This window comes from Cetorhinus maximus, unplaced genomic scaffold (genome assembly GCF_964194155.1).
Source record: "Cetorhinus maximus unplaced genomic scaffold, sCetMax3.hap1.1 HAP1_SCAFFOLD_760, whole genome shotgun sequence".
NCBI lineage: Eukaryota > Metazoa > Chordata > Chondrichthyes > Lamniformes > Cetorhinidae > Cetorhinus > Cetorhinus maximus.
The window spans coordinates 41,759-58,430 of NW_027596702.1; the positions used below are offsets into that span (position 1 = coordinate 41,759).

At 51.4% G+C, this 16,672-nt stretch overlaps 1 pseudogene; it reads right to left on the reverse strand.

The window, feature by feature from the left end:
• Positions 1–9,022: 9,022 nt before the first annotated feature.
• LOC144674709 (U2 spliceosomal RNA) lies at positions 9,023–9,200 on the reverse strand (annotated as a pseudogene).
• Positions 9,201–16,672: the final 7,472 nt, after the last annotated feature.

Consider the following 16,672-nt stretch of genomic DNA (forward strand, 5'->3'; position numbering starts at 1 on the left):
TTAACAGAAAGGGAGGAACGACAAGAGGGCAGCACCCAAAAAAGCCAGCTTACGGCCAGTGGATGATCGGGCAATTAAGACACAATCTGGGCCAGATCCAAAGGGGGGAGGTACCGGGCTGGATCAACAGTGCCCGGTAGTGGGGGATGGCCAAGAACCCAGGCGTCATCGACGCATGTACATTGAAAGGAGTGACCAGGGTGTATGCGGTGATTCAGAAGTGCACCTCAAACCAAATGAACGTGATAGGTATGGGCAATCCCCTCAGTCACAGCAGACACGGGCCCACACCCTCAGTATCAAGTGGAGAACATTGGGTTAATCCGAGACAATGACTCCCTCCGGTACTACCCCATAGATATGCATGCCATACGCAAGAATGAGGGCATACACGGGGTATCACTGAGTGGGTGCAGGAGGAAAGGTAGCCTCACAATTTGCTCCCAACCAGTTGGAACGGGGGTGGTGCTGGACAAATGTGGGTACAACCGAACGGAGGGTTGTATATTAGAAATTACCCACAGAGGAAACCATCACACCCGCTCAGGATACAAGGGAACCCCGGCTCCCAGTTAGTATCGGACACGCGTGAATAATGTACGTCCAACAAAGGGATCAGGTCTCAGTCAACCAGGGGGTCATTGTGCTGTGGCCTTTGTCTAATTAATACCATTAAGTTACTGATAATAAAAGATATATAAACTGTGCTCATTTGAACCTCGGTGGAGAAGTGCCTGGATTGCCCAGTGTTTGCTCCCCGCATGCGTAATAAAGGAACCACTTGAATATTGCATCTGGACTCCGAGTGTTGAACTTTTGTACCAGAGTATTCCTCGGTTCTTTCAACGTGTTGGTGGATTGAGCAGACAAGTGGCAGATGAAGTTCAATGTACAGAAGTGTGAGGTGATCCATTTTGGCAGGAAGAATATGGTGAGACAGCATAAAATAAAGGAAGAGCCTCTAAAAGAGGTGCACAAACAGAGGGAACTCAGACGTACATAGGCCATTGAAGATGGCAGGACGTGTTGAGAGCAGTTAATAAAGCAGATAGTATCTTAGGCTTTATTAATAGGGGCATTGAGTACAAGAGTAAGGAGGTCATGTTGAACTCGTATAAGACACTAATTAGGCCTCATCTGGAATACTGCGTCCAGTTCTGGGCGCCATACTTGAGGAAGGATGTGAAGACATTGGAGAGGGTACAGAGGAGATTCACAAGAATGATTCCCGGGATGAAGAACTGTAGCTATGAGGATAGATTGGAGAGGATGGGACTGTTTTCCTTGGAGAAAAGAAGGCTGTGAGGAGAGTTGGTGGAGGTATTCAAGATCCTGAGAGATATGGACAAGGTAAATCGTGAGAAACTGTTTCCACTCAAGTGAACATCAAGGACTAGAGGGCACAGATTCAAAATAATTGGCAAAAGGAGTAAATGTGATGTGAGGAAAGATTAATTCACCCAGAGGGTGGTTGGAGTCTGGAACAAAATTCCTGAGAGGGTGCTGGAGGCAGATTCGATCGAGGTATTCAGAAGGGAATTGGATCGTTACCTGAAAAGACAGAATGTGCAAGGTTACGGGGATGAGGCAGGGGAGTAGGACTAGGTGGAAGGCTCTTTCAGAGACCCAGTGCAGACTTGATAGGCCGAATGGCCTCCTTCCACACTGTAAAAAATTCTGTGACATCACAAAGCAGTATCAAGATTTTGTGATTTAGAGATAGATCATGAAATCGGAAATGATCAAAACAAAGGGCGTACATTTATTGTGAGCTGTACAGCCCGAGGGGCTCTAAACAGTTCCCAGTCCCTCGGTACACTGTGGCAGAAGGGTCTTAGACAGCGACCCTTCCCCATTGCGCCTTTGCGGCAGCTGCCCCAAGCTTTAGTGCGTCCCTCAGCACGTAGTCCTCGGCCTTGGAATGTGCCAGTCCGCAACACTCGGTCGGGGACAACTCTTTGTGCTGGAAGACCAACAAGTTTCAGGCAGACCAAAGAGCGTCTTTCACCGAGTTGATGATCCTCCAGCTGCAGTTGATGTTTGTCTCGGTGTGTGTCCCTGGGAACAGCCCGTAGAGCATAGAGTCCTGTGTCACAGAACTGCTCGGGATGAACCTAAACAGAAACCACTGCATCTCTCTCCAGACTTTCTTTGCAAAGGCACAATCCACAAGGAGGTGGACAACGGTCTCTTCCCCACCACAGCCACCTCGAGGGCAACGTGCAGAGGGGGTGAGCTTCCTGGCGTGTAGGAAGGATCTGACGGGGAGGGCCTTTCTCACCACCAGCCAAGCTACGTCTTGGTGCTTGTTGGAAAGTTCTGGCGATGAGGCATTCTGCCAAATGACTTTGACAGTCTGCTCGGGGAACCATCCCACAGGGTCCACCCTCTCCTTATCCCTCAGGGCCTCTAGGACGTTACGTGCTGACCACTGCCTGATGGACTTGTGGTCAAAGGTGTTTTTCTGCATCAATTTTTCCACCAGGGACAGGTGGTACGGCACGGTCCAACTACTTGGAGCGTTCCGCGGCAGCGTGGCCAGACCCATCCTTCGCAACACCGGGGACAGGTAGAACCTCAGCACGTAGTGACACTTGGTGTTTGCGTACTGAGGGTCTACGCACCGCTTGATGCAGCCGCACACAAAGGTGGCCATCAGTATGAGGGCGATGTTGGGCACGTTTATTCCCCCTTTATCTAGAGGCTTATACAGCGCGTCCCTGCGGACACGATCCATTTTCGACCTCCAGATAAAGGGGAAGATGGCTCGGGTGATCGCCATCGCGCAGCAGTCTGGAATGGGCCAGACCTGCGCCATGTACAGCAACAGCGAGAGTGCCTCACACCTGATGACCAGGTTCTTACCCGCAACGGAGAGGAAGCGTCGCTCCCAGATTCCCAGTTTCCTTTTCACCATAGACACTGGATCCTTCCAGTTTCTAACGCATACCCCGGTCCCTCTGAACCATATCCCCAGCACCTTCAGGCCGTCAGCACTGACGGTGAAGGGGACAAAGGATCGGTCAGCCCAGTTCCCAAAGAACACGGCCTCGCTCTTCCCACGATTTACCTTGGCTCCCGAGTCCAGTTCGAACTGGTCGCAGATGTGGATCAGTCTGCACACCGACAGCGGATCAGAACAGAAGACGGCGACATCGTCCATGTACAGGGAGGCTTTGATCTGAGTGCCTCCACTGCCTGGGATCGTAACTCCTCTAATGCCCGGATCCTTCCTGATGGACTCAGCAAAGAACAGGCGAGAGAGGACAGCCCTGCCTGACTCCAGATTTAATTGGAAAGCTATCTGATTCCCACCCATTGATTGAGACTGCGCTACTGATGTTAGTGTAGAGTAGGATCCAACTGGATCCAATTGCGAATTCCCTCCCCAAACCCCATTTTGAGAGCACATCCACCATGTAGGTGTGCGATATTCTGTCAAAGGCTTTCTCCTAATCCAGGCTGATGAGGCAGGTGTCCACACCCCTGTCCTGCACATAGGCAATCGTATCCCTGAGCAGCGCCAGGCTGTCAGAGATCTTCCTGCCCGGCACAGTGCAGGTCTGGTCAGGGTGTATCACCAATTCCAGAGCGGATTTGACCCGATTGGCGATGACCTTGGACAGAATCTTATAGTCCACATTCAACAGTGAAATGGGTCGCCAATTTCTAATTTCCTCCCTTTCTTCCTTGTGCTTGTACATGAGGGTGATGATGCCTTTCCTCATGGATTCTGACATACTGCCGGCCAGGAGCATACTCTCGTACACCCCTAGCAGGTCTGGGCCCATCCAGTCCCACAGAGCCCAATACAACTCCGCCGGCAAGCCGTCGCTTCTGGGGAGATTTACTCTTCTCGAAGGACTCAAGGGCCTAAGTCAGTTCGTCAGGAGTTCGCGGTTTGTCCAGCCTCTCCCGTGTACTGTCGCCTAAGACCTCCGTGATAGAGGACAAGGAGGACTGGGAGGCCGTGCTGTCCGTCGGCTTCACGTCATAAAATCCGGCATAAAAGGATTTGCTGATCCTCAAAATGTCGGACTGCGCTGACTTTACTGATCTGTCTTCTTCATTCAGGCTGCTGAACACAGAGCTCTCTCTCTGTTCCTTTTGGAAGAAGAAACGTGAGCACGTCTCATCCTGCTCCACGGAGCGGACTCTGGAACGGAAGATGTTCTTGGAGGCAAAGTGCGAGGCTTGCTGGCTCTTCACCTCTTGGAGTTCTTCCTTGACATCGACCCCCACCGACTGCAGCCGGAGCAGATTCTGCATGTTTTTCTGGAGTCGGGACATTTCCCTCTCTTCCTTTCTAGCTTTCTGGATGCTTTTGAGGATGAAAAACCTCTTGGTGTTTCCCTTGATCGCTTCCCACCAGTGTGTCAGACTCAAAGAGGGGTTTCATGGTTCTCCAACCTTCATAAGCCCTCTTGAGCTCCTCAATGTTCTCTGGGGTCAGCAGTTGCACGAATAGCTTCCATGCCCCCCTGCCCACCCTCAGGTCCTTCTCCAAGTGGCAGTCCGCCAGTAGGATGCAGTGGTCAGAGAAGAACACCGGCTTGACCTCGGTGGATCTGACTGTGAATGCACGGGACACAAAGAGGAAGTCTATCCTGGAACGAATGGACCCGTCTGGCCGCGACCAGGTGTATCTACGCTGCGCTCCGTCTGCAGGGTTGCTGAAGACGTCGTGCAGCTTGGCATCCTTAACTGTTTCCATCAGGGATCTGGACGTAGCGTCCAATCTGCTTCCGGCCCTGCCGGATCGTCCAGCCGCATCGATGATGCAGTTGAAGTCCCCGCCCAGAATGACCGGCCTGGAGGTCGCCAGCAGCAGTGGGAGCTGCTGAAAAACCTCCAGCCGCTCAGCCCCTTGTGCCGGGCCGTACACGTTAATTAACCGGAGTGGAGCGTTCTTGTACATTACGTCTGCTACCAGGAGTCGCCCGCCCACCACCTCCTTGACCTCGGAGACGGTGAAGTTGCCTCCCCGCAGCAGAATACCCAGGCCGGAGGAACGAGAGTCGTTTCCGCCCGACCAGATCGATGGCCCGTGGGACCACCATCGTGACCATTGCCTGTAGGAGCTGAGGTGCGGTATCGCACACTCCTGCAGAAACAACAGGTCAGCTTTGACCTTGGCTAGGTAGTCCAAGGTCGCAACACATCGCGTAGTAGATTTAATGCTACGCACATTTATGGATACAATCTTTAAACCCATATTAAAGCATTTATTCTCCTACCAAACCCACTGTCTCTGAGAGTCCCAGACCTTTAGTCTGCTCCTTCATACCCGTAGTGAGCTCAAATTCCTTCACTTTGGATGGGCTGAGGTAGATCTCCTTGGCCGTGTTCTGCTCCGGTGGCATCTGGAGGTTCACGTAGTGAGCGGATTTTGAGATGACCTTTGCTGGAGAAGCTTCTCCAAAACTCACCCCCTCTGGGGGGTTGCTGTTCCCGGCTTCCTGGAGCTGGGGTGCGATGATTGCCTCACTGCTCCCAGATTCCAGGGGCTGTGGTGCACTGGCCTCCTCAGGTTGCAGGCCAAGTTGGGGTGCGCTGGTCTCCTTGTTGTCTCCAATTTTCTGGAGCTCGGGTGTCTCGTCCTCCAACGCCCTGGAGCTTTGCCGCCTCTTCTGTCGGTGCCGCTCTGGCACTTCCTCATCCGAAGAGCTGCTGCCCTTGTCATCCGTGTCGGATGGGAGACGCCTCTTGCCGCTTCTCTGGGAAACGCCTTTGCTTCTTCTTCGCTCCCTCTTACTTTTCTTGTTCTTCACCGTCCGCCACTCCCCCTGCTGCTTTTCCACTGCTGCCTCCTCCTCCATTGATTCGCTGTCCTGAGGACTGGAAGGTTCAGGGGGTAGTGCTGTTGATTGGCTCTCTGTTGCCTCAATCTCTTTCTCCACCTTGTCTCTCTCTGTGTCCTCCTTTGTCCCGTTGAGCTCCCTGGGGGCCTTGGTGGTTGGAGTGACACGGAACATTTCTTCTGCTTCCCCGTGGTCGGCTTTGGCTGCCTGTGCGTAAGTACGGCAGCGTTTGGGGCAGGTCCTGTAGAGGTGACTTGCCTCGCCACACAGGTTGCAGCACTTGGCCTGTTTGCAGTCTTTTGTCTGGTGCCCTTCCTGTTTGCAGATCTTGCAGAGGGAGGCGCTGCAGTTGGCCGCCACATGACCAGCCTTGCCGCATGAGCGACAATGCTTGGGTTGCCCAGCGTAGACCAGGTAGCCACGGTTTCCCCCGATAGCGAAACTGGAAGGAGGGTGGAAAATGGCTCCCTTACCATCGGTCTTTAGCGTGACCTTAAACAGGCGTTTGCCTGTCCAGATCCCCAAGTCGTCTCGAATCTCGGTGCCGCTCCCCACCTTATCGAAGTACCTGGTGAGGAAGGTGACCACGTCGGCGACAGGGACGAAGGGGTTGTACACATGCACCATCACCTCACGTTCCCGTTGCAACGGCAGAGAAAAGTGCGGCTCCGCCGTCAGGATCTTCATCTCCGGCAGGTCTCTCTTCTCCTCGAACACCCTCAGGAGCCGGACGCAGTCTGCCACCCGCTTGAACGTCACGTCAAAATAACCGCCTTTGCGGGAGTCGTGCAGGGTGAAGATCTCCGTAGCTTGGAAGCCGCACGCCTTCAACAGGATCCTCCTGGTGAAGAAGCCCCGATCCATAGGTGATCCTCCTTCGCTGTGGTTCACCGTGACTCGGACGGTGATAGGTAACCCACGGTATGGATTTCGATTGCGATTGGTTATAGCCCTTCCATCCCGACCTTGCCTTGGTAGGACCATGGTGTCGCCCCTGCAACACTTGATCTTAGCCAAAAGGCCGAGAAGCGATTCCATTCGCCTTCCTTGTTACCTGCTGTACCTGCATACTAGCTTTCAGCGATTCGTGCGCGAGGACACCCAGATCCCTCTGTGCTGAAGCATTTCTGAAGTTTCTCTCCATTTGAATAATAAGTCGCCTTTTTATTCTTCTGACCAAAATGGATAACCGCACACTTATTAAACTTATTTAACTTAGTTAAACTCCATCTGCCAAATTTTGGCCCATTCACCTAACCTGTCCATATCCATTTGTAAATTTCTTATTTCTTCATTGCAACTTACTTTCCCACCTATTTTGGTGTCATCTGCAAATTTAGCTATAGTACCTTCTACTCCTGAATCCAAGTAAATAGTTGGGGCCCGAGGACCGAACCCTGTGGCACCCCACTAGTTACAGCTTGGCATCCACAAAAGACCCATTTATCTTGACTCTCTGCTTTCTGTTGGTTAGCCAATCCTCTATCCAAGCTAATATATTACCCTTAGCTGCGTGTGATCTTATCTTGTGTATTAATCTTTTGTGCGGCACCTTATCAAATGCCTTCTGGAAGTCCAGACATACTACATCTACAGGATCCCCGTTATCCACTTTGCTTGTCACATCTTCAAAGAACTCTAGCAAATTAGTCAAACACGATTTACTCTTCGTAAAGCCATGCCGACTCTGAGGGATTGCATTTTGACTTGCATTTTAGGAAGGTAGTGGAGGCATTGGAGAGAGTGCAGAAGAGGTTTACGAGTTTGGTTCCAGGGGCGAGGAAGTTGAGTTATGAAGTAAGATTGGAGAAGTTGGGACTGTATTCCTTGGGGAAAAGAAGTCTGAGAGGAGACTTGATAGAGGTATTGAAAATCATGAGGGGTCTGGAGAGAGTAGATAGGGAGAAACTGTTTGCACCGGGGCAAGGATCGAGAAGGAGAGGGCACAGGTTTAAAGTAACTGGCAAAAGAAGCAAAAGCGATAGGAGCAGCGAGCGGTCAGGGTCTGGAATGCACCACCTGATAGCGCGGCGGAGGCAGGTTCAATTGAAGAGGGAATGAGATGATTATTTGAAAAGAAAGCATGTGCCGGGTTACGTGGAGAAGGCAGGAGAAAGGCACGAGGTGAAATGTTCACCGGGAGAGCTGGTGCAGGCACGACGGGCGGAATGGGCTCCTTGTGCAATGTAAGGATTGTGTGAATGTGGATGTAGAGGTTTCGGAGTAGCTGTGTAAAGTGTGTGAGCTTTGAGGTGTGAGTTTTGATTGTTGCTGTGTCAGCAGCAGCAGCGGCAGCGGCAGCAGAGAGCTGGTTTAAAATGTTGTGAGGCGAAAGGTGCAGCTGAGAGAGTGTTTGAGAGGTGTATTTGCAAGTGAAAGCTGTTTTTGTATAAGTGAGGTAGAGTGTTTGTGAGATGAGAGTGCTGTCTGTGAGTGTTGGGTGAGCGTGCGTGTTTTTTGTGTGTAGCTGCTGCGGGTGAGTGAGTGAGAGAGAGAGAGAGAGAGAGAGAGAGAAAGAAAGAAAGTTGGATAAAAACAAAAAGCTAAAAGCTACTGCGGATGCTGGAAATCCAAAACAAAATAAAAACAGAATTACCTGGAAAAACTCAGCAAGTCTGGCAGCATCGGCGGAGAAGAAACCAGTCAACGTTTCGAGCCCTCATGGCCCTTCAGCAGAACTGAAGCATAGTTTCAACAAGGGAGAAATATAAATTGGTTTAAGGTGGGTGGGGGGGGAAGAGACACATTGAGGGTGTAGTGTGAGCAGATAATCAAAAGATGTCAGAGACAAAAGGGTCAAAGAGGTGTTGAAGGTGGTGGTCTTTGTCTGAGAAAAGTGCTAATTAAGAATGCAAGACAGGATATTCAAAGTACAGCTCTAGTGGGGGTGGGGTGGAAAGACTAAAGACCTTCAACACCTCTTTGACCCTTTTGTCTCTGACATCTTTTGATTATCTGCTCACACCACACCCTCAATGTGTCTCTTCCCCCCCACCCACCTTAAACCAATTTATATTTCTCCCTTGTTGAAACTATGCTTCAGTTCTGCTGAAGGGCCATGAGGGCTCGAAACGTTGACTGATTTCTTCTCCGCCGATGCTGCCAGACTTGCTGAGTTTTTCCAAAGAAAGTTGGATTTTGGAACATGTACATGTTGAGAAGTAAAGAAAGCAGATGTTTGTAAGAAAACTATTTTTAGCATTGAAAATCCCCTGGAAAGGGGAGGGTGCACCGTTCCCAGAGATACTGCAATACCGGGTCGATGCGTGGAGTGGACGGAGCAAGCCCCTATTCCATCTCCCTGCTCCAAAAATCAATTTAATATATGGTCCCCAGATAAGGGACGTATCAGATATTAAACTGATAAGAACAGATTTTTTTTTTTTTTTGTAAAAATATACTTTATTCATAAAAATCTTCAATCACATTCAAAACCATTTCAAAAACAACATTACAAGGGTACAATCCAGGTTAAACTTTTACAAAATGTATCACCAGGTGCATCAGTACAAACAATATTACAGTCATTTACAGCCTTTCATTTTGATCTGTACAGCCCGAGGGGCTCTAAACAGTTCCCAGTCTCTCGGTGCGCTGTGGTAGAAAGGTCTTAGACAGCGACCCTTCCCCATTGCGCCTTTGCGGCAGCTGCCCCAAGCTTTAGTGCGTCCCTCAGCACGTAGTCCTGGACTTTGGATTGTGCCAGTCCGCAACAATCGGTCGGGGACAACTCTTTGTGCTGGAAGACCAACAAGTTTCGGGCAGACCAAAGCGCGTCTTTCACCGAGTTGATGATCCTCCAGCTGCAGTTGATGTTTGTCTCGGTGTGTGTCCCTGGGAACAGCCCGTAGAGCACAGAGTCCTGTGTCACAGAACTGCTCGGGATGAACCTCGACAGCAACCACTGCATCTCTCTCCAGACTTTCTTTGCAAAGGCACAATCCACAAGGAGGTGAACAACGGTCTCTTCCCCACCACAGCCACCTCGAGGGCATCGTGCAGAGGGGGTGAGACTCCTGGCGTGTAGGAAGGATCTGACGGGGAGGGCCTTTCTCACCACCAGCCAAGCTACGTCTTGGTGCTTGTTGGAAAGTTCTGGCGATGAGGCATTCTGCCAAATGACTTTGACAGTCTGCTCGGGGAACCATCCCACAGGGTCCACCCTCTCCTTATCCCTCAGGGCCTCTAGGACGTTACGTGCTGACCACTGCCTGATGGACTTGTGGTCAAAGGTGTTTTTCTGCATCAATTTTTCCACCAGGGACAGGTGGTACGGCACGGTCCAACTACTTGGAGCGTTCCGCGGCAGCGTGGCCAGACCCATCCTTCGCAACACCGGGGACAGGTAGAACCTCAGCACGTAGTGACACTTGGTGTTTGCGTACTGAGGGTCTACGCACCGCTTGATGCAGCCGCACACAAAGGTGGCCATCAGTATGAGGGCGATGTTGGGCACGTTTTTTCCCCCTTTATCTAGAGGCTTGTACATCGCGTCCCTGCAGACACGATCCATTTTCGACCTCCAGATAAAGCGGAAGATGGCTCGAGTGATCGCCATCGCGCAGGAGTGTGGAATGGGCCAGACCTGCGCCACGTACAGCAACAGCGAGAGTACCTCACACCTGATGACCAGGTTCTTACCCGCAATGGAGAGGGAGCGTCGCTCCCACATGCCCAGTTTCCTTTTCACCATAGCCACTCGCTCCTTCCAGTTTCTAACGCATGCCCCGGTCCCTCCGAACCATATCCCCAGCACCTTCAGGCCGTCAGCCCTGACAGTGAAGGGGACAAAGGATCGGTCAGCCCACTTCCCAAAGAACATGGCCTCGCTCTTCCCACGATTTACCTTGGCTCCCGAGGCCAGTTCGAACTGGTCGCAGACGTGCATCAGTCTGCGCACCGACAGCGGATCCGAGCAGAAGACGGCGACGTCGTCCATGTACAGGGAGGCTTTTACCTGAGTGCCTCCACTGCCTGGGATCGTCACTCCTCTTATGCCCGGATCCTTCCTGATGGACTCGGCAAAGGGTTCTATGCAGCACACAAAAAGGACAGGCGAGAGAGGGCAGCCCTGCCTGACTCCAGATTTAATCGGAAAGCTATCTGTTTCCCACCCATTGATTGAGACTGCGCTACTGATGTTAGTGTAGAGCAGTTGGATCCAATTTCGAATTCCCTCCCCAAAGCCCATTTTGGAGAGCACATCCCCCATGTAGGTGTGCGATATTCTGTCAAAGGCCTTCTCCTGATCCAAGCTGATGAGGCAGGTATCCACACCCCTGTCCTGTACATAGGCAATCGTATCCCTGAGCAGCGCCAGGCTGTCAGAGATCTTCCTGCCTGGCACAGAGCAGGTCTGGTCAGGGTGAATCACCAATTCCAGAGCGGATTTGACCCGGTTGGCGATGACCTTGGACAGAATCTTATAGTCCACATTCAACAGTGAAATGGGTCGCCAATTTCTAATTTCCTCCCTTTCCCCCTTGTGCTTGTAGATGAGGGTGATGATGCCTTTCCTCATGGATTCTGACATGCTGCCGGCCAGGAGCATACTCTCGTACACTTCTAGCAGGTCTGGGCCGATCAAGTCCCACAGAGCCGAATACAACTCCGCCGGCAGGCCGTCGCTTCCGGGGGTTTTACTCTTCTCGAAGGACTCGAGGGCCTTAGTCAGTTCGTCAGGAGTTAGCGGTTTGTCTAGGCTCTCCCGCGTACTGTGGTCTAGGACCTCCGTGATAGAGGACAGGAAGGACTGGGAGGCCGTGCTGTCCGTGGGCTTCACGTCATACAGTCCGGCATAAAAGGATTTGCTGATCCTCAGAATGTCGGACCGTGATGACTTTACTGAGCCGTCTTCTTCCTTCAGGCTGCTGATCACAGAGCGCTCTCTGTGTACCTTTTGGAAGAAGAAACGTGAGCACGTCTCATCCTGCTCCACGGAGCGGACTCTGGAACGGAAGATGATCTTGGAGGCCTCCGAGGCAAAGTGCGAGGCTTGCTGGCCCTTCACCTCTTGGAGCTCCTCCTTGACATCGACCCCCATCGACTGCAGCCGGAGCAGATTCTGCATCTTTTCCTGGAGTCGGGACATTTCCCTCTGTTCCATTCTAGCTTTCTGGGTGCCTTTGAGGATGAAAAACCTCTTGATGCTTCCCTTGATCACTTCCCACCAGTGTGTCAGGGACTCAAAGAGGGGTTTCACGGTTCTCCAACCTTTGTAATCCCTCTTGAGCTCCTCAATGTTCTCTGGGGTCAGCAGTTGCACATTTAGCTTCCATGCCCCCCTGCCCACCCTCAGGTCCTTCTCCAAGTGGCAGTCCGCCAGTAGGATGCAGTGGTCAGAGAAGAACACCGGCTTGACCTCGGTGGATCTGACTGTGAATGCACGGGACACAAAGAGGAAGTCTATCCTGGAACGAATGGACCCGTCTGGCCGCGACCAGGTGTATCTACGCTGCGCTCCGTCTGCAGGGTTGCTGAAGACGTCGTGCAGCTTGGCATCCTTAACTGTTTCCATCAGGGATCTGGACGTAGCGTCCAATCTGCTTCCGGCCCTGCCGGATCGTCCAGCCGCATCGATGATGCAGTTGAAGTCCCCGCCCAGAATGACCGGCCTGGAGGTCGCCAGCAGCAGTGGGAGCTGCTGAAAAACCTCCAGCCGCTCAGCCCCTTGTGCCGGGCCGTACACGTTAATTAACCGGAGTGGAGCGTTCTTGTACATTACGTCTGCTACCAGGAGTCGCCCGCCCACCACCTCCTTGACCTCGGAGACGGTGAAGTTGCCTCCCCGCAGCAGAATACCCAGGCCGGAGGAACGAGAGTCGTTTCCGCCCGACCAGATCGATGGCCCGTGGGACCACCATCGTGACCATTGCCTGTAGGAGCTGAGGTGCGGTATCGCACACTCCTGCAGAAACAACAGGTCAGCTTTGACCTTGGCTAGGTAGTCCAAGGTCGCAACACATCGCGTAGTAGATTTAATGCTACGCACATTTATGGATACAATCTTTAAACCCATATTAAAGCATTTATTCTCCTACCAAACCCACTGTCTCTGAGAGTCCCAGACCTTTAGTCTGCTCCTTCATACCCGTAGTGAGCTCAAATTCCTTCACTTTGGATGGGCTGAGGTAGATCTCCTTGGCCGTGTTCTGCTCCGGTGGCATCTGGAGGTTCACGTAGTGAGCGGATTTTGAGATGACCTTTGCTGGAGAAGCTTCTCCAAAACTCACCCCCTCTGGGGGGTTGCTGTTCCCGGCTTCCTGGAGCTGGGGTGCGATGATTGCCTCACTGCTCCCAGATTCCAGGGGCTGTGGTGCACTGGCCTCCTCAGGTTGCAGGCCAAGTTGGGGTGCGCTGGTCTCCTTGTTGTCTCCAATTTTCTGGAGCTCGGGTGTCTCGTCCTCCAACGCCCTGGAGCTTTGCCGCCTCTTCTGTCGGTGCCGCTCTGGCACTTCCTCATCCGAAGAGCTGCTGCCCTTGTCATCCGTGTCGGATGGGAGACGCCTCTTGCCGCTTCTCTGGGAAACGCCTTTGCTTCTTCTTCGCTCCCTCTTACTTTTCTTGTTCTTCACCGTCCGCCACTCCCCCTGCTGCTTTTCCACTGCTGCCTCCTCCTCCATTGATTCGCTGTCCTGAGGACTGGAAGGTTCAGGGGGTAGTGCTGTTGATTGGCTCTCTGTTGCCTCAATCTCTTTCTCCACCTTGTCTCTCTCTGTGTCCTCCTTTGTCCCGTTGAGCTCCCTGGGGGCCTTGGTGGTTGGAGTGACACGGAACATTTCTTCTGCTTCCCCGTGGTCGGCTTTGGCTGCCTGTGCGTAAGTACGGCAGCGTTTGGGGCAGGTCCTGTAGAGGTGACTTGCCTCGCCACACAGGTTGCAGCACTTGGCCTGTTTGCAGTCTTTTGTCTGGTGCCCTTCCTGTTTGCAGATCTTGCAGAGGGAGGCGCTGCAGTTGGCCGCCACATGACCAGCCTTGCCGCATGAGCGACAATGCTTGGGTTGCCCAGCGTAGACCAGGTAGCCACGGTTTCCCCCGATAGCGAAACTGGAAGGAGGGTGGAAAATGGCTCCCTTACCATCGGTCTTTAGCGTGACCTTAAACAGGCGTTTGCCTGTCCAGATCCCCAAGTCGTCTCGAATCTCGGTGCCGCTCCCCACCTTATCGAAGTACCTGGTGAGGAAGGTGACCACGTCGGCGACAGGGACGAAGGGGTTGTACACATGCACCATCACCTCACGTTCCCGTTGCAACGGCAGAGAAAAGTGCGGCTCCGCCGTCAGGATTTTCATCTCCGGCAGGTCTCTCTTCTCCTCGAACACCCTCAGGAGCCGGACGCAGTCTGCCACCCGCTTGAACGTCACGTCAAAATAACCGCCTTTGCGGGAGTCGTGCAGGGTGAAGATCTCCGTAGCTTGGAAGCCGCACGCCTTCAACAGGATCCTCCTGGTGAAGAAGCCCCGATCCATAGGTGATCCTCCTTCGCTGTGGTTCACCGTGACTCGGACGGTGATAGGTAACCCACGGTATGGATTTCGATTGCGATTGGTTATAGCCCTTCCATCCCGACCTTGCCTTGGTAGGACCATGGTGTCGCCCCTGCAACACTTGATCTTAGCCAAAAGGCCGAGAAGCGATTCCATTCGCCTTCCTTGTTACCTGCTGTACCTGCATACTAGCTTTCAGCGATTCGTGCGCGAGGACACCCAGATCCCTCTGTGCTGAAGCATTTCTGAAGTTTCTCTCCATTTGAATAATAAGTCGCCTTTTTATTCTTCTGACCAAAATGGATAACCGCACACTTATTAAACTTATTTAACTTAGTTAAACTCCATCTGCCAAATTTTGGCCCATTCACCTAACCTGTCCATATCCATTTGTAAATTTCTTATTTCTTCATTGCAACTTACTTTCCCACCTATTTTGGTGTCATCTGCAAATTTAGCTATAGTACCTTCTACTCCTGAATCCAAGTAAATAGTTGGGGCCCGAGGACCGAACCCTGTGGCACCCCACTAGTTACAGCTTGGCATCCACAAAAGACCCATTTATCTTGACTCTCTGCTTTCTGTTGGTTAGCCAATCCTCTATCCAAGCTAATATATTACCCTTAGCTGCGTGTGATCTTATCTTGTGTATTAATCTTTTGTGCGGCACCTTATCAAATGCCTTCTGGAAGTCCAGACATACTACATCTACAGGATCCCCGTTATCCACTTTGCTTGTCACATCTTCAAAGAACTCTAGCAAATTAGTCAAACACGATTTACTCTTCGTAAAGCCATGCCGACTCTGAGGGATTGCATTTTGACTTGCATTTTAGGAAGGTAGTGGAGGCATTGGAGAGAGTGCAGAAGAGGTTTACGAGTTTGGTTCCAGGGGCGAGGAAGTTGAGTTATGAAGTAAGATTGGAGAAGTTGGGACTGTATTCCTTGGGGAAAAGAAGTCTGAGAGGAGACTTGATAGAGGTATTGAAAATCATGAGGGGTCTGGAGAGAGTAGATAGGGAGAAACTGTTTGCACCGGGGCAAGGATCGAGAAGGAGAGGGCACAGGTTTAAAGTAACTGGCAAAAGAAGCAAAAGCGATAGGAGCAGCGAGCGGTCAGGGTCTGGAATGCACCACCTGATAGCGCGGCGGAGGCAGGTTCAATTGAAGAGGGAATGAGATGATTATTTGAAAAGAAAGCATGTGCCGGGTTACGTGGAGAAGGCAGGAGAAAGGCACGAGGTGAAATGTTCACCGGGAGAGCTGGTGCAGGCACGACGGGCGGAATGGGCTCCTTGTGCAATGTAAGGATTGTGTGAATGTGGATGTAGAGGTTTCGGAGTAGCTGTGTAAAGTGTGTGAGCTTTGAGGTGTGAGTTTTGATTGTTGCTGTGTCAGCAGCAGCAGCGGCAGCGGCAGCAGAGAGCTGGTTTAAAATGTTGTGAGGCGAAAGGTGCAGCTGAGAGAGTGTTTGAGAGGTGTATTTGCAAGTGAAAGCTGTTTTTGTATAAGTGAGGTAGAGTGTTTGTGAGATGAGAGTGCTGTCTGTGAGTGTTGGGTGAGCGTGCGTGTTTTTTGTGTGTAGCTGCTGCGGGTGAGTGAGTGAGAGAGAGAGAGAGAGAGAGAGAGAGAAAGAAAGAAAGTTGGATAAAAACAAAAAGCTAAAAGCTACTGCGGATGCTGGAAATCCAAAACAAAATAAAAACAGAATTACCTGGAAAAACTCAGCAAGTCTGGCAGCATCGGCGGAGAAGAAACCAGTCAACGTTTCGAGCCCTCATGGCCCTTCAGCAGAACTGAAGCATAGTTTCAACAAGGGAGAAATATAAATTGGTTTAAGGTGGGTGGGGGGGGAAGAGACACATTGAGGGTGTAGTGTGAGCAGATAATCAAAAGATGTCAGAGACAAAAGGGTCAAAGAGGTGTTGAAGGTGGTGGTCTTTGTCTGAGAAAAGTGCTAATTAAGAATGACTAAAGACCTTTAGTCTTTCCACCCCACCCCCACTAGAGCTGTACTTTGAATATCCTGTCTTGCATTCTTAATTAGCACTTTTCTCAGACAAAGACCACCACCTTCAACACCTCTTTGACCCTTTTGTCTCTGACATCTTTTGATTATCTGCTCACACCACACCCTCAATGTGTCTCTTCCCCCCCACCCACCTTAAACCAATTTATATTTCTCCCTTGTTGAAACTATGCTTCAGTTCTGCTGAAGGGCCATGAGGGCTCGAAACGTTGACTGATTTCTTCTCCGCCGATGCTGCCAGACTTGCTGAGTTTTTCCAAAGAAAGTTGGATTTTGGAACATGTACATGTTGAGAAGTAAAGAAAGCAGATGTTTGTAAGAAAACTATTTTTAGCATTGAAAATCCCCTGGAAAGG